At 41.2% G+C, this 23,020-nt stretch overlaps 1 non-coding gene across 1 annotated transcript; it reads left to right on the top strand.

The window, feature by feature from the left end:
• Positions 1-18,061: 18,061 nt before the first annotated feature.
• Positions 18,062-18,167, top strand: LOC118486979. The gene has a single exon (XR_004880146.1). It is a non-coding gene; the product is annotated as a small nucleolar RNA R71 (small nucleolar RNA).
• The last annotated feature ends 4,853 nt before the right edge of the window (positions 18,168-23,020 follow it).

Here is a 23,020-nt window from a genome sequence, read left to right as displayed (position 1 = left end):
TGGTTAACCGTTTCGCCTATTGCGCGCACGGTTCGGCTTATGAAACTAGTTTTCATAATTTAGCCGATACGGGTCAAATTATATTATTTGGACCCCAAAATCCAGAGTGTGAACCTTGAACCCATATAAAACAAGTCTCTGAACTTGTTTGGGGCAGAATCACATTCCATTCTCGGTTTTCGCCTTTTCGCGCGATTAAACCATATTTATATTCCGGAACCAACCGGTCTAGGCTACGGCCAATACAAAGACCCGTTAGGATTCTAAGAGGTTAATTAAAACCTTCGTTCCAGATTAGGAGCCCAGTAAAAGCTATCGGAGATTTAATCAAATTAAGGAATAATACTTGCAAAGGTAAATACTTTAACTTATTTCCCCTATACGGGCTTGGGTTACGGTATGTTAATACCGCTTGATTGAGCATTATATTTATTCCATCGCTTAGGTGGTTAATTAAATAATATGATCGGCTCATTTAAACAGTTTTGTTTCTTAAAAGCCTTTGGGGGGGTTTAATGACCGTTGTCCCGGATATCCTTGGCATCATTTTACGAAATGGCCACGACCATCGACATCCCGGTGTAGGCGTACACCCGGTATATATTGTCGACATTAAATTAAAAGACGTAACCGTTGGTTTTTATACTAGGGTTTTACGCAATGTGGTGTGTCTATAAATCTTTAACCCGGCACGACCCGGGCTACTGAACGCATAAAAGAACATGTAAAACGTTCACAAGATTATTATGATTTTCCCAAGTTATAAAAGAGTTTGTGCCTTGTGCATTCAAATCAATTTTTAATTAACATTTTCAAACGTGTCAGTTGAACGTATTTACCAGTGTAAACTGACGTATTTTCCCCAAAAGATTAAGTGCAGGTACTATACGAAATGGGCTGGTAATAGCTTCCTAGGCATCACGAATAGTCTCGCAAACTCGATGCCGTATCTGAATGAACAATATTTTTTTGACCCGCTGTGGATACCTTCGACTTCTGTAATACATTTGATATTATCACCAGAGGTTGAAATATATATTTATCTTTAAAGCTTCCGCTGTGCATTTATATAATTGTGTGGTTTGACTATATTGTTGCCAACATCGTCACGGTAATCCCCCACCGGGCCCACCGGTGATACACGTGGAAATCGGGGTGTGACAGTAACGGTTCTTGATGGTTAGCTTATTCAACTCCCGATAGTCGATGCACATTCTGAACGACCCATCCTTCTTTTTAACGAAAAGGACTGGTGCGCCCCAAGGAGAGGTGCTCGGGCGAATAAAGCCTTTTTCAAGTAACTCCTGGAGTTGGTTCGAGAGTTCCCGCATTTCAGATGGCGCAAGTCGATAAGGGGCTGACGTGATGTCGTGGTCACAATCAAATTTAATCCAAATACAACTAATTAGCTAGCGGTAAGTGGGTATCGAACACAGGGAGTTTGTGGAATATGTGTTATTTAAAAGTGTGTCTAAATTAACCAAGTTAAACTAAATATAATGAAAGTAAAATTCAAGAGTTGATTTGATTGGATTGGATTTAAAACTAAATTTAACTAATTGAATTGTAAAAGAAAAGTTTTGGTTGTAAGCAAATTAGAAACAAATGACCATCCTAGATTTCCGGTTTGTTTCGACATTCATATTATCATTTGATGCGTGTGTAGTGTGTATATAATTTAGATATATAATTAAGCCCTTTTTACACCTTTAGCCATGTTTTAAATTTATAAAACACGATATTTACTAACACTAAACACACATATGGGCAAGTGCACCCATCGTGGACGTAGTATAGTGTTGGTAAGATACCGAGGTCGTCCAAGGACACAAGAGCTTTTAATACCGGTTTATCCTCAACGTCTAATCAAATCAAAAAGTGAGAAAAATGTTTTTAAACTAAGAAAATAAAAAACTAACTAAATGCTGAAAAATAAAATAAAATAAAAACAGATAGACAAGATGAATCACTTGGATCCGACTCGTGTATTAGTATAACCTTTGATTATTTTCGCACTTTTGCACTTGTTTAAGAGATTATCTTAGTTATTGTAGTAGGCCCCTCTTTTGAAGGCGACGTTACCCTCAACCCAGTAGTTTGAGTCAGCAAGGATACAATCCTAAAGGGTCGGATTATTGGAAGATAATGAATTAAGTTATTAATACAAATTATGGTAGGCCCCGCTTTTGGCGGTGACGTTACCCTCGGCTAAGTAGTCTGAGTCAGCAGGGATACAGTCCTAAATAGCCGGGTTATAGTATTAATAGTAGTTAACTTATGAGGGGGTCAAAGAGTTTGGATCCCCGCCATCCAATACCTATGGGCATTGAAGGAGATCCTACTAAATTTGACCCAGGTCCCAAGCAGGACCTCTAAACGCTGAACAAGGGCAAGACCCTTACCAAACCGTTCCCTTAACCCCCGACCAGGTAGCCAACATACCTCCATATAGACCGTGGAGATATGAATGGTGAAAATCTTTTATTTTATATAGACAGTAAAATAATGCCAAGACACCACGGACAAACGATAAGGAAAGATCACCTTCAACATAAGCAACTAGTTATTAAAGTCATTAATACAAAACCAAATAAAAAGTGCAAAAGATTAAAAATAAAAAGTATTATACTAAACACTTGTCTTCACCAAGTGATGTAAGAGACTTAGGCAAACATGGCCTTGATTGTCAAGAACTCTTACGATCAATCTTGGATCCCGAGACGACTCACACACTCTACGAAGGACAATGGATGATGGTGGTGGATGATGGTGTTATGGTGATGGTGGGTGGTGGATGAAGTGTGAGAGAGGTGGTGTGCCAAGGGATGAGATGGAATGAAACCAAGCACCCCTATTTATAGGCTGAACAGAAGGCTGGGCACGGCCCCGTGTCCGCTGGACACGCCCCCGTGCCCGTCTGACACTCTCTCTCCTCATTAATTGTAATTCGCAATTACAATTAATGCGCCTGCTGTACTTTCACCACGCCCCCGTGCTCACTGGACACGGCCCCGTGGTGGGCAATGGAAGCTTCTACCAGTTTGTCTTTTATGCTGCTTCTTAGGCACGGCCCCGTGCTGGCTGAGCACGGGGCGTGTTCAGGCTTCTGTTTTCTCTTCTTTGCTTTGGAGGATGCCGTTGAGGGTCCGGGCAGTCTACTTTTATTCCTTTCCTTGTATTTATGCTAGAATTAGTTGTCTTTTTGCTTCTTTTGCGAATTTGAGCTCATTTCATCCTGAAAATAGAAAAGGAAGACAAAAACACTCTTTTTCCAACATTAGTACTTAAAAAGGGTTAGTTTTATGCCTTAATTGATGTGATTTATATGTTGCATTATACACACATCAAATACCCCCACACTTGAACTTTTGCTTGTCCTCAAGCAAAACTCTTTAAAATGTGGCTTACACTCCCAAATGGAATAGGTAGAAGAGAAAGTTTTTGGCTTGTCATAGAGTGTCGGGAATCCAATTCGTTATGATTTATTGAGAACGTCTCATAGGATAAATTACTTATTTGGGCATAACATGCCTTTTTTTTTAAATTCCATTTATATACAAGTTCACATACCTCACGGGATAAATCACTCAACACTCGGCCGTAGGTGTATTTTTAGTGAATCACTCGAGAGCGGCATGGAACTCACGCCTTCCATAGGCTTGCCAAGCAATCAATCCTCCCCCTTTTTAACTTTTTGCGTTTGTAAATATCAAGAGGACTTTTTGGGTGAAGGGTTAGGCTTGGGCTAAAGGTGGGTGGTTGGGTTAGTGGTTAGTAAAAGGGCGAAAAGCGTAAAAAGCGTCGGTTTTCGTAAAAAAAAAAAATTTTAGTGACTTTTTATTTTGAAGTATTTCTCCAAACAAGCTTTTGTTGGTATAGCTTTGTTTGTTTTTAACTTCATCATCATATATATATATATATATATATATATATATATATATATATATATATATTTTAGTCACATAAAAGAACGAGTTTGCGAAAAACCGAGCTTTGTTACTAAAATAAGGGGTGAAAAATAAAAAGGTTTTTGGTGGGTAAAAAGGGTTTTAGGGTAATGAAATGAAAGGTTTAGGCTCAAAGGGGTTAACTAGGGGGATTTTGGGTAGGTGGTAAAAAAATGAAAAATAATGGTGTAGAAAGAAAAAATGGTTAGTCCTAATGTCTCCATCATTTACTTACTTGGGTTTAAGTTGGTAAGGACCGGGAATGAATCGTCGTGGCAAGTTCTAGAGTTGTAAGAACCAAGCGGCTATTCACACAAGAAACGAAAAATGAGCATTTAATCTAAAGATGTAAATTTGTATGCTCAATAAAGGCTCAAAACTCACTTTTGTGGGAATGGGTTTTTAATGTGATCAAGTATATATAATCGAATTTTAAGTAGACTTGTTATGCCGTTTCGTAATTTTCTTATGTTGGTTCTTTGTTATCACGACGCTCTCGGTTGTAAATTTCATAAAAATATAACCTTATTAAACTTGTGATTCCCAACTTAAACTTTAGACAAGTAAAAAAAAATATGAAAATTTTTGAAAAAATTTGGGGTGTTTAGCGGTTCCAATAGAGTTTTGTATAAGGCTTGTTATTAGGACTTGCAAAATTTCAAAGTGTTAGCTTCCCCCCCCCCACACTTAAATTACACATTGTCCTTAACGTGTCCCAAAAATAATTTTTTAGGTTGATTGGATGTGTGGTGTGGTGTTAAAAAGCAAAGATTTATGTTCCTGGCAGTCTGGACACGGCCCCGTGTCCACTGGACACGACCCCGTGGCGAACTGCCAGTATTGAAAACTTACAGAAAATGAACACTGGGGCGTGTCGGCTGGACACGGCCCCGTGTCTGGCAAATAATTGCAGGTCAGTAACCAAACAGCAGGTCTGGGAGATGAACACGGGGGCGTGTCGGCTGGACACGTCCCCGTGTGGACAGTCTGTGAGCCTGAAAAACAGGTTTCGTCTCCCGGTTTCTCCATTTTGGGCCTGTAAGTGCTAAGGTTTAGCACTCTAACCCTTGCATTGTACCTGTTTCATCACTTAATACCACACCAAGCAAACATAAAACATCCTACATTACCATAGTTAATTGTCTCCAAACATAAAGTAGAAAAATAAAACGGAAATAAAAAAGTAGTCAAGGAAAGTAAATTGTTCAACAAGTGGCACGCAGGCCATAAATTGTTCGGTAGAAAAGGGTACTTAAACCTGTGGGCTCACCATCAACCCGCCTCTTATCCCTTCAAACGTCCATGTCTTCATCGCTATCACCACCTCCATCCCCATGTCTCGCCATGTACTCCCGGATGCTACTGATATCATCTTGTATATCGTTGATGTTGTGCTCAATAGCTCCAACCTGGTGGTATGTGTAGTTGGCGAGGTTGTAGGTGTTCCTGGTACACATGAGGTTTTCCTGCAAAAGATCATGTAAGCTTTGAAAGTTAGGAAAACCGCCTCCTTGTGAGGAGGATTGACCCTGATCACCATGGGGTTGGTACTGGTAGTGGGGAGGTGGTGCGTGGAGAACTAGGGCCTCTTGTGGGTTCCATGCATAGCCTTGTGTCCTTTGGAAGCTCACCGTCCCGTCTTCCGCCTCATATAGTAAGTTCATGGCTCGGCAAATGTGGTAGTCAACTCGTCCCGACCATGGACTCCTTTCAAAGGACCTTGGAATTCTCGTGAAATGCTTGAAAAGACGGTACACCCATCCCCCGAAGAAGATAGGTGTTGGAGCGTGAGCAAGGCGATTGAGGTGCATGTTTCGTAACAAGAGATACGGAACGTCGAGAGGCTTATGGTTGTGGATGCAGTGAAGGACAACCAAATCTTTCAACCCTACAACGCCACTACTATCGTGACGCTGGTTTAGCGAGTAGGTGAGGAGCCTGTGAATGTAGCGGTAAAGCGGGTCCCTCAGTTTGGTACTCTTGGTGCTACTAGGGTTATAGATTCCTTCACCGATCTGAGCCCATGCGGCTTGACGTTCATTTACATCCAAGTCTCGTAATCCCCCGGTATTCTTCTCATTTCCCGATTCCTCTTCCCCATACAGTCCTATTATAGCTCCAAACTGTGCCATGGAGATCGAGTACCTTGTCCCGCCACACCGAAATGCAACCCCTTCATTGTCAAACGGGTCACACCTCGAGGTGAAATTGAAAGTACTGTAGAACTCCATGGTGCATTGATGCACCGACCGAAGCCGAGTGTTCAATGCAACTGCTAGTGGCCCTGTCACGATGTTGTTGAATCGGTCTAGCTGGTTCACCAGGGTTAACAGGTCCGTGCATGCTCGCCTAGGATACTCCTCGGGTCTTGTTTGGAGTGTCTCATATCGTGCCCTTGCGTCGAGTTCGCTTGCGTTGAACCTTGTGAACTTTGACATCTGAAAGAATACACCAAAAGTTAGTACGAAACAAGGATATTTGGAGCGAAACTGCAAACAGTGGGCTGGACACGGCCCCGTGTTCAGTGGACACGGCCCCGTGTCCAGGCGTCTGTAACCCAAAAAGTTCATTTTTCGCCCCGGTTTCGAAAACCTGAAAATTTTTAGCCCAATAGCAGCGGTTTCCCCCGAAAATGAAACCCTAAGTGTCGTTTTTCCCAAAACAAACCTTTTACCCTTCCAATTTTGTCTTTTTCGGTTTAAAAACAAGGGTTTGGGGTTTTTGTGGGAAATCGAACGAATCTATCAACAATACATGTTTATTTACTTTCTACTACACTAATCTAAACTGCTACTAACAGATTGCATCAAAAATTTGAAGTTCGATCCGGATGAACACGAAGAACCCTAGATTTTTCCCCAATTTTTGATGTTTTAACTACATGCAAGTAACTAATCTAATTACTAAAGATGATAGAATCATACCTTGATGTTGTTAAACGTGGTAGTGACGTCGGAAATCTGCGGAAAATCGCCTGGAACCAGAGCGTTTTCGGCAATACGGGGCGTGTGGAATGAGGTAACTGTTATGAAAAGAGGGTTTTATCCCGACAGTTGCCTCGACACGGCCCCGTGTCCAGCGGACACGGCCTCGTGCCGAGCAAAGTTTTTGAATTTTTTTTTTTGTGCTCGTGTGCATGCCCCTTTTTTTCCGAAAATGGTTAGAAGACTTACCGGTTGTTTTTGACGTACACTTTCCTGTTCGTAACATGTCAGGTACGATGTTGAGTTTATTCGTTAACCGTTTGAAGCGAGATCTCCTCTTCCTCATCCTCAATGGATCCTCTGTAGAGTTTCAGCCGTTGGCCATTGACTTTAAATGGTATCCCATTTCGAGTTTTAATTTCTACTGCACCGTGCGGAAAAACATGGGTGACGGAAAAAGGTCCTGACCATCTAGATTTTAGCTTACCAGGAAATAATCGAAGTCGTGAATTAAACAATAGAACCTGATCTCCTACCCGAAATTCATTAGACTTAATATATTTGTCATGTAAATTTTTCATTCTTTCCTTATAAATTTCGGAGTTAGAATATGCATAATTCCTTAGTTCATCTAATTCATTCATTTGACAAAATCGATTTTTACCGGCAGTTTCTAGATCTAAGTTCACATTTTTTATTGCCCAGTAGGCTTTGTGAGCTATTTCTACTGGCAAGTGACAACTTTTTCCATAGACGAGCTTATATGGGGTTGTGCCTATAGTGGTTTTATAAGCGGTTCGAAAGGCCCATAAAGCATCGTCTAATTTGTCGGCCCATTCCTTTTTATTTAGTCCTACGGTTTTTTCAAGTATTCCTTTTAAACCTCGATTAGTCACTTCGGCTTGCCCATTTGTTTGAGGGTGATATGCTGTTGAGACCCGGTGATAGACCCCATACCTTGTTAATATTTTTTCGAGTTGATGATTGCAAAAATGGGTACCTCTATCACTTATTAAAGCTTTTGGTGTCCCGAAGCGAGAAAATAGTTTTTTTCAGAAATTTTACCACTACTCTTCCATCATTTGTTGGGAGAGCCTCGGCCTCCGCCCATTTAGACAAGTAATCGACTGCCACAAGTATATATTTGTTTCCTTTTGACGGCGGGAAAGGTCCCATGAAATCGAGTCCCCACACATCAAAGATTTCACAAACGAGAATGCCATTTTGAGGCATTTCATTTTTGGAAGAAATATTACCTGATCTTTGGCAGGCATCACATGTCTTTACAAGGTTTTGTGCATCCTTGTAAATGGTTGGCCAATAAAACCCTGAATCAAATACCTTTCGTGCGGTACTTGCGGCGCCATGATGTCCTCCGTATGGACCTTCATGACAATGACGGAGAATTCTTCGTGCTTCATTACCATGGACACACCTTCGGATGAGCTGGTCGGCACACATTTTGAAAAGATAGGGGTCTTCCCAAAAGTAGTGCTTTACATCAGCAAAGAATTTCTTTCTTTGATGATGTGGCCATCCTTTGGTGACTATACCGCTAGCTAGGTAATTAGCATAGTCGGCATACCATGGCTCTTGTCTACCCTCCATCATCTCCAAGGATTCTGTCGGAAATTTCTCATTGATTTGCTCGTCCCTGGTTGTTTCCAAAGCTGGGTCTTCTAGGCGCGAGAGATGATCTGCAGCAGTGTTTTCTGCTCCTCTTTTGTCCTTGATTTCGATGTCGAATTCTTGGAGGAGTAGAATCCATCTGATCAAACGGGGTTTTGCGTCTTGTTTCTTGAAGAGGCACCTGATGGCTGCATGGTCTGTATAGACTACAGTTTTAGAAAGAACAAGGTAAGAACGGAATTTATCAAAAGCAAACACCACTGCTAGTAATTCTTTTTCTGTAGTTGTATAATTTTCTTGTGCATCATTAAGCGTTTTACTAGCATAATAGATTGGGTGAAAATGCTTTTCTTTTCTTTGTCCCAAGACTGCTCCAACAGCAAAGTCACTTGCATCACACATGATTTCGAAAGGAAATTTCCAATCGGGCGCTATCATGATGGGTGCATTGACTAGCATTTCTTTGAGGGTTAGAAATGCTTGATTGCATTCCTTGTCAAAGATGAAGGGTGCATCTTTTTCAAGTAATTTTGTTAGAGGCCTTGAAATTTTTGAAAAGTCCTTGATAAACCTTCTATAAAATCCGGCATGCCCTAAGAAACTTCTGATTGCTCTTATGGAGGATGGTGGAGGTAATCGAGAAATAGTTTCTATTTTTGCTTGATCAACTTCCATTCCTTCGCTTGAGATTTTGTGACCGAGTACTATTCCCTCTGTTACCATGAAATGGCATTTTTCCCAGTTAAGGGCGAGGTTAGTTTCCTCACATCGGGATAGCATTCGTTCAAGATTATCGAGGCATTGGTCATATGAATCTCCAAAGATGGAAAAGTCATCCATGAAGACTTCCATTGTCTTTTCTATCATATCATGGAAAATGGCCACCATACAACGTTGGAATGTTGTAGGCGCATTACATAGACCGAATGGCATGCGTCAATATGCGAAAGTTCCGTAGGGACATGTGAAAGTTGTTTTCTCTTGGTCTTCTGGTGCTATCGGTATTTGAAAGTAACCTGAAAAACCATCTAAGAAACAATAAAATTTATGACCGGATAGTCGTTCTAACATTTGATCAATGAAAGGTAAAGGAAAGTGGTCTTTCCTTGTTGCTTCATTCAATCGCCTATAATCTATACAAACTCTCCATCCTGTGACGGTTCTCGTTGGTATTAATTCATTTTTCTCATTAGTTATTACCGTCATACCTCCTTTCTTTGGGACTACTTGGACGGGACTTACCCACGGACTATCGGAGATAGGGTAGATTAGTCCGGCGTCAAGCAGCTTGATGACTTCATTTTTAACCACTTCTTGAACATTGGGATTCACTCTTCGTTGTGGTTGAATCACTGTTTTGTAGTCATCATTCATTAAAATTTTGTGCGTGCACATGGAAGGGCTTATTCCTTTAATATCTACAAGCTTCCAAGCGATCGCGTTTTTGTGTTTTTTAAGCAGATTAACTAATTTCTCTTTTTCTAGGTTACTTAATTTGGAAGAAATAATTACAGGTAAACTACCATCTTTGCCTAGGAAAGCATATTCCAAACCTTTAGGAAGTTCTTTGAGCTCAATGGGCGGGTCTTTAGAAGACGTCGTATTTTGTGGCTCATCTAGATTAAGAACCTTAAAGGTTTGTTCTATGGCTATCTCTTCCTCGACAAAGTGGTCATCTTCTTTAGTTGTATCGGGTGGTTCAGCTTCATCTTCAATTAGGGGGTCATTATTGCCAAAAGGATATTTCATTGAACGCTCAAGATCTATGCTCCTTTTGAATGCCCCTAATTGAAGAGGTAGATTGTTGAATTTCCGGTTTTTCAATGCTTTATGAGTTTGTACAAAAGGTTTTCCCAAGACTAGAGGAGCGTCATCAAGGATGACGAAGTCGGTTGGGATTACCAATTGATTTGTGTGAACCAAAACATCTTCAACTACACCGATTGATCTTATCACTTTTCGATCGGATAGAAAAATGGGTATTTGAAGTGGAGTAAAATCACTAATACTTAATTTTTCAAAAATGTAGTTAGGCATTATGTTAACACAAAGATCTTTATCAATGGTGATATTACTAATAAATGAATTTTGAAAGAAACATGGAACCGGTGTAATGCTAATTTCAAAAGGGTCTTCTTTTATTAGCGAAGTTTGATCATTAGTTAACTTAACACTTACTAATTCTTTGAATTTGGCACTAGTGTTTAACTCTTTTAAACAATGTTTTAAAAACCGGTTCGTACCGGCCGGTAATACCGGATTCCGGATCTTCACCCGGTACGAAACAGGCCGGTAATTACATGAAACGACATTGGATTTATACCGCCGGTAAGTTGCGAAATACCGGTATGAACCGGTGTACCGTACCGGCCCAATGTAAGTTTTGGGTTTGTTTTTACAATTTTATCAGCCCAATGTAAGTTTTGGGTTAATAATTAACCTAACGACATTTTTTATTTTCTTTGGCATAATCATCAGTGATAGTTCAAGTTTTCAACCCTTCATCTTCTTCAACTCTGCACTTAGTCCTTTCTCTCATTTGAACTGGTAAGTATTAGTGTACTACAGTCTCTTTCAAATATGCAGGTTTAATGGGTTTTAGTATGTAGGGGTTCATGTGATTTAATCTTTCAAACTTGATGGAATATTGAAAAGCATATCCAACATGCAGGTTTTAATATGGAATATGGAATTGAGTTAAAGTTGTAATTTATGAAATTATACAGTTAATTAGTTAATCCGGTTGAACCACCCGGCACAACCCGGTTCAACCGGTTAAACCATTTTTAAGCCTAATCCGGTACGATTAAAATACCGGTTTTTAAAACATTGCTTTTAAAAACTTGGCATGAGGGGTTACTAAACAATGATTTTCGAAAGTAGGTGACAAGAGGTTAATTTCTTTAAAATTAGACTCTTCTTGAATTTTAACATTATCGGACTCACCTTTTTCATTGTTTAACTCATGTGTCGGTTTTTCACTTTCTTGTTCTTCGATTTTTACATCTTCAACTATCTCTACGTTATTATTACTATTTAACTCTTCTCTTGCGCGGGACTCCTCTTCCCTTGCGCGAGATTCTTTCATGTAACGTTCGATAGTTTTAATATGTTCTAATATCCTATTGGTCACTTCGGTGAGAGAAAAAGAATTTGGATCCTCAAAGCTTGAATCCGGTTGTTCGATCCTTGGCTCCTCATAGTACTCATATGAAGTAGATGGTTCACACCATTGTTCTTCATTGTAAGTATATGATGGATAAGGGTCGAAACTTTGTTCTTCATAGTACTCATATGAGGTGGGTTGTTCACGCCATGGTTCCTCATAATAAGTGTATGAAGGTGGTGGCTCATATCTTGAATCTTCAAAGTATGAATATGAAGGTTCATACCTTGGTTCATCAAAATATGAGTATGAGGAAGGAGGTTCATACATTTGGTCTTCATAGGAAGTATATGAAGTTGATGGCTCGTACCTGGGCTCCTCATAATAATTGTATGAATTGGATGGTTGATATGAGTTATTATATTGAACCGAGCGTGCATTACGACAATTAGTGCAATAATTACCCCTATAATCATCCTCATCATAGGTGTAGTTGTAGCCCCTTAAGTATTGATCCATAAGAATCACTCAACAGACCACAACTGAGTCTCGGGACCAGAAAACAAAAATAAAGACGGAAACAGAAGCTGGACACGGCCCCGTGTTGGGTGAACACGGCCCCGTGTTGGGTGAACACGGCCCCGTGTTCAGGGTCTGTATCTGGGCGTTTTAATTAAAGTTACTGGTCACGTTGAGCACGGGGGCGTGTTCAGCGAGCACGGCCCCGTGGTCAGACTCTGTATCTGGGTATCTAACAAAAAATATGCAGCACGGGGGCGTGTTCAGCGAGCACGGCCCCGTGTTCAGGCTACTGTAAATGCAAACTAAACTAAAATGCAGAAAAATGTGCGCGCGTTTTAAAAAGGTTTTGAAAAACTGATTAGGCCGTCGATTTTAAGCTTTCTTAAAATCCTTGTGTCCCCGGCAACGGCGCCAAAAACTTGATGCGTGTGTAGTGTGTATATAATTTAGATATATAATTAAGCCCTTTTTACACCTTTAGCCAAGTTTTAAATTTATAAAACACGATATTTACTAACACTAAACACACATATGGGCAAGTGCACCCATCGTGGACGTAGTATAGTGTTGGTAAGATACCGAGGTCGTCCAAGGACACAAGAGCTTTTAATACCGGTTTATCCTCAACGTCTAATCAAATCAAAAAGTGAGAAAAATGTTTTTAAACTAAGAAAATAAAAAACTAACTAAATGCTGAAAAATAAAATAAAATAAAAACAGATAGACAAGATAAATCACTTGGATCCGACTCGTGTATTAGTATAACCTTTGATTATTTTCGCACTTTTGCACTTGTTTAAGAGATTATCTTAGTTATTGTAGTAGGCCCCTCTTTTGAAGGCGACGTTACCCTCAACCCAGTAGTTTGAGTCAGCAAGGATACAATCCTAAAGGGTCGGATTATTGGAAGATAATGAATTAAGTTATTAATGCAAATTATGGTAGGCCCCGCTTTTGGCGGTGACGTTACCCTCGGCTAAGTAGTCTGAGTCAGCAGGGATACAGTCCTAAATAGCCGGGTTATAGTATTAATAGTAGTTAACTTATGAGGGGGTCAAAGAGTTTGGATCCCCGCCATCCAATACCTATGGGCATTGAAGGAGATCCTACTAAATTTGACCCAGGTCCCAAGCAGGACCTCTAAACGCTGAACAAGGGCAAGACCCTTACCAAACCGTTCCCTTAACCCCCGACCAGGTAGCCAACATACCTCCATATAGACCGTGGAGATATGAATGGTGAAAATCTTTTATTTTATATAGACAGTAAAATAATGCCAAGACACCACGGACAAACGATAAGGAAAGATCACCTTCAACATAAGCAACTAGTTATTGAAGTCATTAATACAAAACCAAATAAAAAGTGCAAAAGATTAAAAATAAAAAGTATTATACTAAACACTTGTCTTCACCAAGTGATGTAAGAGACTTAGGCAAACATGGCCTTGATTGTCAAGAACTCTTACGATCAATCTTGGATCCCGAGACGACTCACACACTCTACGATAGACAATGGATGATGGTGGTGGATGATGGTGTTATGGTGGTGGTGGGTGGTGGATGAAGTGTGAGAGAGGTGGTGTGCCAAGGGATGAGATGGAATGAAACCAAGCACCCTTATTTATAGGCTGAACAGAAGGCTGGGCACGGCCCCGTGTCCGCTGGACACGCCCCCATGCCCATCTGACACTCTCTCTCCTCATTAATTGTAATTCGCAATTACACTTAATGCGCATGCTGTACTTTCACCATGCCCCCGTGCTCACTGGACACGGCCCCGTGGTGGGCAATGGAAGCTTCTACCACTTTGTCTTTTATGCTGCTTCTTGGGCACGGCCCCGTGCTGGCTGAGCACGGGGCGTGTTCAGGCTTCTGTTTGCTCTTCTTTGCTTTGGAGGATGCCGTTGAGGGTCCGGGCAGTCTACTTTTATTCCTTTCCTTGTATTTATGCTAGAATTAGTTGTCTTTTTGCTTCTTTTGCGAATTTCAGCTCATTTCATCCTGAAAATACAAAAGGAAGACAAAAACACTCTTTTTCCAACATTAGTACTTAAAAAAGGTTAGTTTTATGCCTTAATTGATGTGATTTATATGTTGCATTTTACACACATCATCATTTCACTAAAAAGAACTACATAGACATAGCTCATGTGTGATTACTTGCAGTGATGAAAGGGAACTAAGTACTCAGATTCCTAGAACGTGAGGTTGTTACCCGATGATCACTCAACCCTTACCCAAGCCTAACTATACCCATGATATCTCGATTGCCAACGGCACCAAGAACGTATGGTTTCTAATTAGTTCAACATAAGAATCAACAAGTTACTAACAAACAATCACACATCATAACAACAAATCATAAAGATAAAGATTGTTATTCTAGAAATTAGAAAAATCAAACATGAAATGTCTCAACCAAACCTTCAATCCAGGACAATCATCAAGTGTTTAGCCACTCATGGGTTGAAGCAACATCATAACAAAAGTTCTATCGTTCATAAAGATCAAAGCACAAAAACTAATGATTAAACAAGTGTTCTTCAAGCCCAAGTCTCCAAAAGTTGCTCCTAATTCGTCCCCAAGACAAGTGGTAACCGAAAACATATGATGAGCCACCATAAAAACCCATGAAATGACAATTTAATGCATAAGTTACAAAATTGGATCAGTCGGTGGCGTAACCTACGGCAGAGGGCCGTAGGTTACGGCGGGCAGCTTTCCCTTACGGCGGGTGGCTTCTGTCTTACGGCGAAGGCTTTTTGCAAAGGTTGGGGCCGTAACCTACGGCCAAGTGCCGTAGGTTACGGCGCTGAGTATTAGTTTTTCCTTGTTTCCTTCATTTAATTCACCATTTCTTCAATCCCAACACCGCCAACTTCTAGCATCCATCCAAGCTCCATAAAACCCGCATTTTAAACTCTTTAACACCTATAACATCAAACATCTTGTGATTACCAAATTCAAGATATTAACCGGACAAAGTATGGTATTTTAGTCTATTTAAAGGCCTTAAGGGTTGTCATACGGACCACCTGTCACATCCCCACACTTACCTGTTGCTTGTCCCAAGCAACTCATTCAAAAACTATTTTCAACACATACGCGATCAACATAAACTAAACAAAAACATGTCATCCTTTTACTAACCCGTTCTTAACACCCAAAACAATACACCCCTCTCTAAATCTCTCCTCTTGGCTACAAGTAAGTACTAGCAAAGATAAGCTAGACACGCAATAGGCAAACGGGTGATTGCACAACTATAGGCTTGTACCTAAATCGGTCCTCCTCCTACAAGTGCCAAACATGAATGCAAATCAAAGGGGCTTTTAAGGTTGTAACGAGGCTAGGCGAATGGGTAGGAAATGGAATATATATGAAGTAGCGAAAACTTAACCCGGTCTTTTATTACCCAAAGAAACAAACGAACAACTATCAAACTTAACTACTATATACAAGACAACTAAACATCACTTTTTTTCATTTTTTTCATTTTTCATTGCTTTTTCTCTTTTTTTTTCTTTTCTTCTTTTCTTTTTTTCTTTTTTTTTTAAACAAACTAAATCACAAACTACTAAACAACCACTAATACTATAAGACCGGGTCAAATCGGGTAAATTTTTAGGTAACTAACTAGGGGTAACAAACGATAGGCTTGTAGGCACAAAATTGGGCAACTAAATGTCCAAACCCCCGCCCCTCTCACAACCATGCTCATATATATAATTTATGAGGTCCAACCCCCCAAATCCCACACTCACACACACTAAAGACGAGGCTACCTAAATGCCCTTATCCTTTTCACATTCACGTCCAACTAAGGACTCAAACCACATTCAAGCACAAGTTCTAATGCACCCCCGCCTGTTGCCACTCTCATCAAAGATAAATTTTATTTATGTACAAGTGTGGCTTCAACTCTCACCAAGAACAAAAGGGTATTAAGGGTTGCCGGTGCATCATCTGGGGTTAGACTAAGGTGTTCAAATTTTTCATGTTTTGCTTGATTTAAAAAATTTCAAAAATCTCAAAATTTCTCCCCATCCCCACACTTGGGATACATTGACCCCAATGTATGGTTTTGAGAGACTTTGATCGCATAAATTCTTAAACACCAACTAAAAGCTTATAAACTCAAACCCCAAATTTCTTTTTGTATTTTTTTTAACAAAATCAAACAAACTAACTACCAATATTTCAAAGCTAAAATACACAACAAGGCTAAGGAAAGAGTACATTGACCTGGTGAAGTTTGCCACAACAGATGTTGTAGATAATCCGACTTCCTATCACCACTTTTACCCAAATATCCGTACATCTTCCCCACACTTGAATGTCGCCATGGCTCTGAAACATAGAAAGATAAAAACAGCAAGATCAATATAAAACCTCGGGTTGCCTCCCGAGTAGCGCTAAGTTTCGAGTCTTCAGCCAGACCGTGCCACCCCCATTTATGGTGGCTCAAAGAATCGGTTACTGCAACTTCCATCACTACATTGTGCCATTGAGCAAAATGCATCCGTCTCGTTTCGACTCGGTGGGTAATCAAATACACTCCTGCTTATACCCATACGTTTTTCTTCACGGTCCGGTGGGTGCTTTTTTCTCATTCTTTGAAACACATTTTTCATACAATCACTAGACTCACCACCCTTCCCCTTAATGGACTCATAACTAATCACTTTAGTTTGAAAACCAAAGGACATCTTACGCTTCTTTTCGGTCATGGTAATAATCCCGTCTCTACAATTAATTTGAGCATTTGCTGTGTATAGAAAAGGTCTACCTAAGATTACCCTTTGTTGTGCTGCCATTTTGGTAGAAGCATAGTCTAGAACTAGAAAATCCACCAGGTATTCAAACTCTCCCAACTGAATCTTAACATTCCGAACCATTCCCCGTGGACGCCTCCAACTTTCATCCGCCAAGCTTACCATGGTGTCTATATCTTGAAGCGGACCAAAGTCATACATATCATATAAATCGCCTGGTAGCACACTCATGCTTGCCCCGTAGTCCAACAATGCGTGAGGGATTTTTAATTTTCCCACACGGATAGGCACGATTGGTGCTCCATGTTCTTTATCATTCTCACCATCGGCATCCTTCTCTATACCTGTATTTATTTGACACGAAGAGGTTAGACATTTTTCATTAAGTTCGGTACTAGGAACGGTGCTTACCACATTGATATTAACGCCTTTTATGTTCTTGGGATTTGTCACCGTATCACTTAGTAGCTGGCCTTTTGCTTTCTTCAAAATCACCACTTCACTCGCAAGTTGACCCATTTGAGTAGTCAAAGTTTGAATAGCTTTATCACGGGCCTCGTCCTTTTGCATCCGAACCTCATCACGTTGATTCATTCGTTGCATTTCCACTTGCATCGCCTTCAACATCTCCATTACTTCATTTCCACCCGAAGAGCTTTAAACCGTTTGATATTGCCTTTGAAATCCTTGGTTTCCTTGGAAATTCGGGTTAACTTGATTTGAAGGGTTCCCATAACGAAAGTTTGGGTGGTTCCTCAACCCGGGGTGGTAAGTGTTAGAATTCATATTGTTGTAATTTCTACCACCCCCTCCTTGACCTTGCACAGCATGAACCTCTTCGTATTGCCCATCACCTCCTTGGAAATTTTCAGCCGCATGACCTATTTCATTGCAAATAGCACAAACATCATAAATTTGATTAGAAGTTTGTACATTACCATCATCAACCGCATGCACTTATTTTCGGGTAATGGCCGGTCGTGCTCTCCTTGATGCTTGAGCTTTTCTCTTTGATGTAATGGCCATTTGCTCCAAGAACTCCTAATCGTCATGCTCATAGTTTGTGCCAAAAGTCCCATTTGTGATGGACATTAAATCACGCGCATCTTCGGCACACAACCCCTCATGGAAAGCATTCATCAACTCCCAAAGTTCAATTCCATGATGCGGGCAATTTTTTATCATCATATTAAAACGCTCAAAGGCTTCATGAAACATTTCTCCTTGTTGTTGTTGGAAACTCCTTAACCCCTATCTTGCATCATTGGTCTTTTGGGCAGTGTAGAATTCATCTAGAAAAATCTGTTGCATTTCCGCCCAAGTGTAAATAGATGCTGAAGGCAAAGTGTAGAACCACTTCTTTGCCTTATCTTCCAACGAAAATTGAAACAAGACCAACTTGACATCATCGGCCGAAAAACCTTGACTCCCAAGAGTATTGCAAATTGAGTCATAGGCCTCCAAATGGAAATAGGGTTCCTCCGTTGCTAGACCCTTATATTTCGGCAAACTTTGCAAGGAATTTGTTCTTACTTCAAAAGTTCTTCCTTGGTTGTTGTGAGGAATAACCACCGGTGAAGGATTATGAGTAATCACCAGCCTAAAATGCGCTTCAATACCCCTCGCATGTTCTCTAAGATGCCTTCTTGGTACACCAAACCGGCCCCTTGGACGAATAGGACCCATTGGTCTTGGTATATGCCCTTGTGGTGCAATTGGTTGTTGAAATTGTTGTTGTGGCATCGGTGGTTGTTGAATTGGCCTTTGAAGTTGAGGTTGTGCATTTTGTGGCCGAACTTGTTGCAATGGTATAGGATGTTGCACATGTGGCCCTTGTGGCCTTGGCCTAATGTGTTGTGGTATAAGTTGTTGTTGTTGTTGTTGTTGTACTCCACCAACACTTGGCATTCCTTGCGGTTGGCCTTGCACATAGCCAAATTCCCCTTGATCTCCATCACCTCCATAAGCATACCCATCTTCATCATAACCCTCAAATTCCTCATATCCCTCATCATAACCATCTCCTTGAATTCCCGAAGACTGCCCAAATGGAAGAGTCGAGTATTGAAAACCCGACTGGTTTGATGGTCGAAACGATGAAGCATGGACAATGGTCGAGTTTGGTGCTATGGTATAATTCGAATATGATTGACCTGCACCCGGAAAGAAATGGGACAATGGTGGAATAGTAGTAGCAGGGTTAAAAGTAATGGTTGGTTCTTCTTGAGTGGTAATGGGTTGTGTGGTGTTGGTTGGTGTAACATTTTGAATTAAGGTAGCTTCGGTGGTATTTGTTGGAATGGTGGTATATGGTGAAGGTTGGGTGGATGTTGGTATAAATGGTGGAGTAGGTTCACCCGTAGTGGGTGGTGGTGGTGGTGGATCCATGTATCGAAGTGGTGTAACCGGTGTGATTGGTGTTGTTGGTGAACCGCTAATTGTGTTTTCCCTTAACAAAATTCTGTTTGCTCGAAAAGTTCGTTCAATTTCCGGATCAAATGCCAATGGTGAAAGCTTGTGAGAGCTTCTAGTACGCATGCACCTGTAAATACCTGCACACTAACACACCCAACATAAACTAGAAAAATAACAAACTTAAAAAGAACGAAAATAACACACGTTGCACACTACTCCCCGGCAACGGCGCCAAAATTTGACGTGATGTCGTGGTCACAATCAAATTTAATCCAAATACAACTAATTAGCTAGCGGTAAGTGGGTATCGAACACAGGGAGTTTGTGGAATATGTGTTATTTAAAAGTGTGTCTAAATTAACCAAGTTAAACTAAATATAATGAAAGTAAAATTCAAGAGTTGATTTGATTGGATTGGTTTTAAAACTAAATTTAACTAATTGAATTGTAAAAGAAAAGTTTTGGTTGTAAGCAAATTAGAAACAAATGACCATCCTAGATTTCCGGTTTGTTTCGACATTCATATTATCATTTCACTAGAAAGAACTACATAGACATAGCTCATGTGTGATTACTTGCAGTGATGAAAGGGAACTAAGTACTCAGATTCCTAGAACGTGAGGTTGTTACCCGATGATCAATCAACCCTTACCCAAGCCTAACTATACCCATGATATCTCGATTGCCAACGGCACCAAGAACGTATGGTTTCTAATTAGTTCAACATAAGAATCAACAAGTTACTAAAAAACAATCACACATCATAACAATAAATCATAAAGATAAAGATTGTTATTCTAGAAATTAGAAAAATCAAACATGAAATGTCTCAACCAAACCTTCAATCCAGGACAATCATCAAGTGTTTAGCCACTCATGGCTTGAAGCAACATCATATCAAAAGTTCTATCGTTCATAAAGATCAAAGCACAAAAACTAATGATTAAACAAGTGTTCTTCAAGCCTAAGTCTCCAAAAGTTGCTCCCAATTCGTCCCCAAGACAAGTGGTAACCGAAAACATATGATGAGCCACCATAAAAACCCATGAAATGACAATTTAATGCATAAGTTACAAAATTGGATCAGTCGGTGGCGTAACCTACGGCAGAGGGCCGTAGGTTACGGCGGGCAGCTTTCCCTTACGGCGGGTGGCTTCTGTCTTACGAAGAAGGCTTTTTGAAAAGGTTGGGGCCGTAACCTACGGTCAAGTGCCGTGGGTTACGGCGCTGAGTATTAGTTTTTCCTTGTTTCCTTCATTTAATTCACCATTTCTTCAATCCCAACACCGCCAACTTCTAGCATCCATCCAAGCTCCATAAAACCCGCATTTTAAACTATTTAACACCTGTAACATCAAACATCTTCTGATTACCAAATTCAAGCTATTAACCGGATAAAGTATGGTATTTTAGTCTATTTAAAGGCCTTAAGGGTTGTCCTACGGACCACCCGTCAGGGGCTTTGGCAACAGGGTTAGCTCCAGGAATGAGGTCGATATCACGACTTGGCGGTAGTCCAGGAAGATCATCAGGGAACACCTGAGGAAATTCACGGACCACTGGAACTTTTTTAACTTCGGCCTTATTTTTCTTTTCCTTCTCCGCTACTACAATGTTGGCAAAGAACGCTCTGTATTCTTTGCGGAGATACTTGTTAGCTTGGATACATGACGTGAGCTTAAGACCTTTCGAAACAGTTTCACCGTACACACATAATAAACACCATTTGCGAGCGAGAATCGAATCATTTTATCAAAGCACACAACTTCAGCATGGTTTTCGCGAAGAAAGTCCATGCCTACTATGACGTCGAAACTTCCGAGCTGCATTGGAATAAGGTCGATTGGGAAGATGTGATTGTTGAGCTCGAGAGTACAATCACGGAGAGCAGAGTTAATGGCGACAGTTCTTCCAGTAGCGACTTTGACTTCGAATGATGAGGGGAGATAAGAGCGTTTACGACTAAGAAGCTTCTCGAATTCAAACGACACAAAGCAGTTATCGGCTCCAGTATCAAACAAACATGATGCATAAATACCATTCACAAGGAACGTACCATTAACCACGTTGTTGTCAGCCTGGGCTTGAGGAGCATTGATATTGAAGGTTCTGGCACGTGCTGCTTGTTGCTGCTGCTGAGGCTGCTGCTGCTGCTGCTGGGGCTCTAGCTTCACTACCCTATTAGGGCACATGTTTGCAAAGTGGTTAGGGTCTCCACATGCAAAGCAGACTTGAGCGTTGACCGCGGGCGCTTGGGCTGCGGGTTGGCCTTGAGGGGCTGGGAGTAGAGCTTGATGAGCAGTGGCAGGAGTTGCAGTGTTACGGGGACCATAGCGACAATTCGTAGTGAAATGATCGTAAAGATTGCAATGAGCGCAGAAACGACAGGCGAGTCCCACCGGATGATGATGATGATATGAGCATGTCGGGCAGAGCGGGTGGGGACCTGTGTAAGCACGCTTTGCTAGCGGCGCTTGAGTAACTGGTGCTGGTCGATGGTGAGACTGCTGCTGAGCCGGTACGGGTTGCAGAGGAGCAGCAGTGGTTGTGACAACACAGTTCTTGTTGCTGGAGCTGTTGTTGTTGTGCTTCTTCTTGCGACGTGATGACTTGGATGGTTGAGCAGTGGAGTCGGCGGTTGGTGCAGTTGTAGCTTGATGCAGAGACTTGGAGGGCTTATCCCAGAAACCAGATTTTACCCGCTTGTCGTTGATCTCGGCGGCAAGCAAGTAAGTCTCCTCAATTGATGATGTCTTGGTGGCGTGAACAAAGTCGACAACGCAATCGGGTAGAGCTCGAATGTACTTCTTGATGGCCATGTCTGGCGTCTTGACTTGGTCGGGACAGATAATGCTAAGCTGCTTGAAGCGAGCAGTTAAGGCAGCGTTGTCTCCGTCCTTCTGCTTGATGTTCCAAAACTCGTCCTCCAGCTTTTGGCATTCATAGGGAGGGCAGAATTCATCCATCATAATGGCTTTCAGCTCTTCCCAAGTCAGCTCATAAGCTGCATCATTCCCGCGTTTGTTTCGTTCGGCCGTCCACCAGTCTAGAGCTCGGGACTGGAAGATGCTGGTCGCATTTAGGGTATGGAGATTTTCCGGACAGCCGCTTTGGCGCAGAGTGACTTCGACCGAATTAAACCATTGAAACATGACGGTAGGGCCATCTTCTCCGGTGAATTCTTTTGGTCCACATGCCTTGAACTGTTTGAAGCTGAAAACAGTCTTGGTGGCATCTTTAGGAGCTTCGGTTCTCGACTCCTCAGACGATTTGCTGACGTTCTCATACACCTCGCTTACAGCTTTTGCCACTTGCTTGGCGATGATAGCAGCAAGACGCTTGTCTCTCTTTTCTTGGCGAGTAAGATGGTGTCGGGATCCAGACGACATTGTCTGCAACAGACATCGTCACAGGACTCAACACAACATGATCGAATCTGACCTCACACGTCTAGTTCTAACTAAAGCTCAGGAACACGATAAGGCACGAATCACACAAACACGTAGGCATAAAAATCACAGATTCACGTAATTACAGAAACACAGAAGCACCTAGAGCACAGAATCACATAAGCACTCAAACACGTATGCATTTAATCACAGAGGCAGTCAGAATACAGAAACCTATCATTTAAAGCTCGCGTGTCGTTCGAATGTAGTGATCGCGAATAACATATCGGGTAGTATAGTATAATCGTATA

The sequence above is a fragment of the Helianthus annuus genome, chromosome 14 (assembly GCF_002127325.2).
Source record: "Helianthus annuus cultivar XRQ/B chromosome 14, HanXRQr2.0-SUNRISE, whole genome shotgun sequence".
In the NCBI taxonomy this organism is placed as follows: domain Eukaryota; kingdom Viridiplantae; phylum Streptophyta; class Magnoliopsida; order Asterales; family Asteraceae; genus Helianthus; species Helianthus annuus.
Note: the sequence above shows the minus strand (reverse complement) of the source record. Positions and strands in the feature narration are given on the sequence as shown.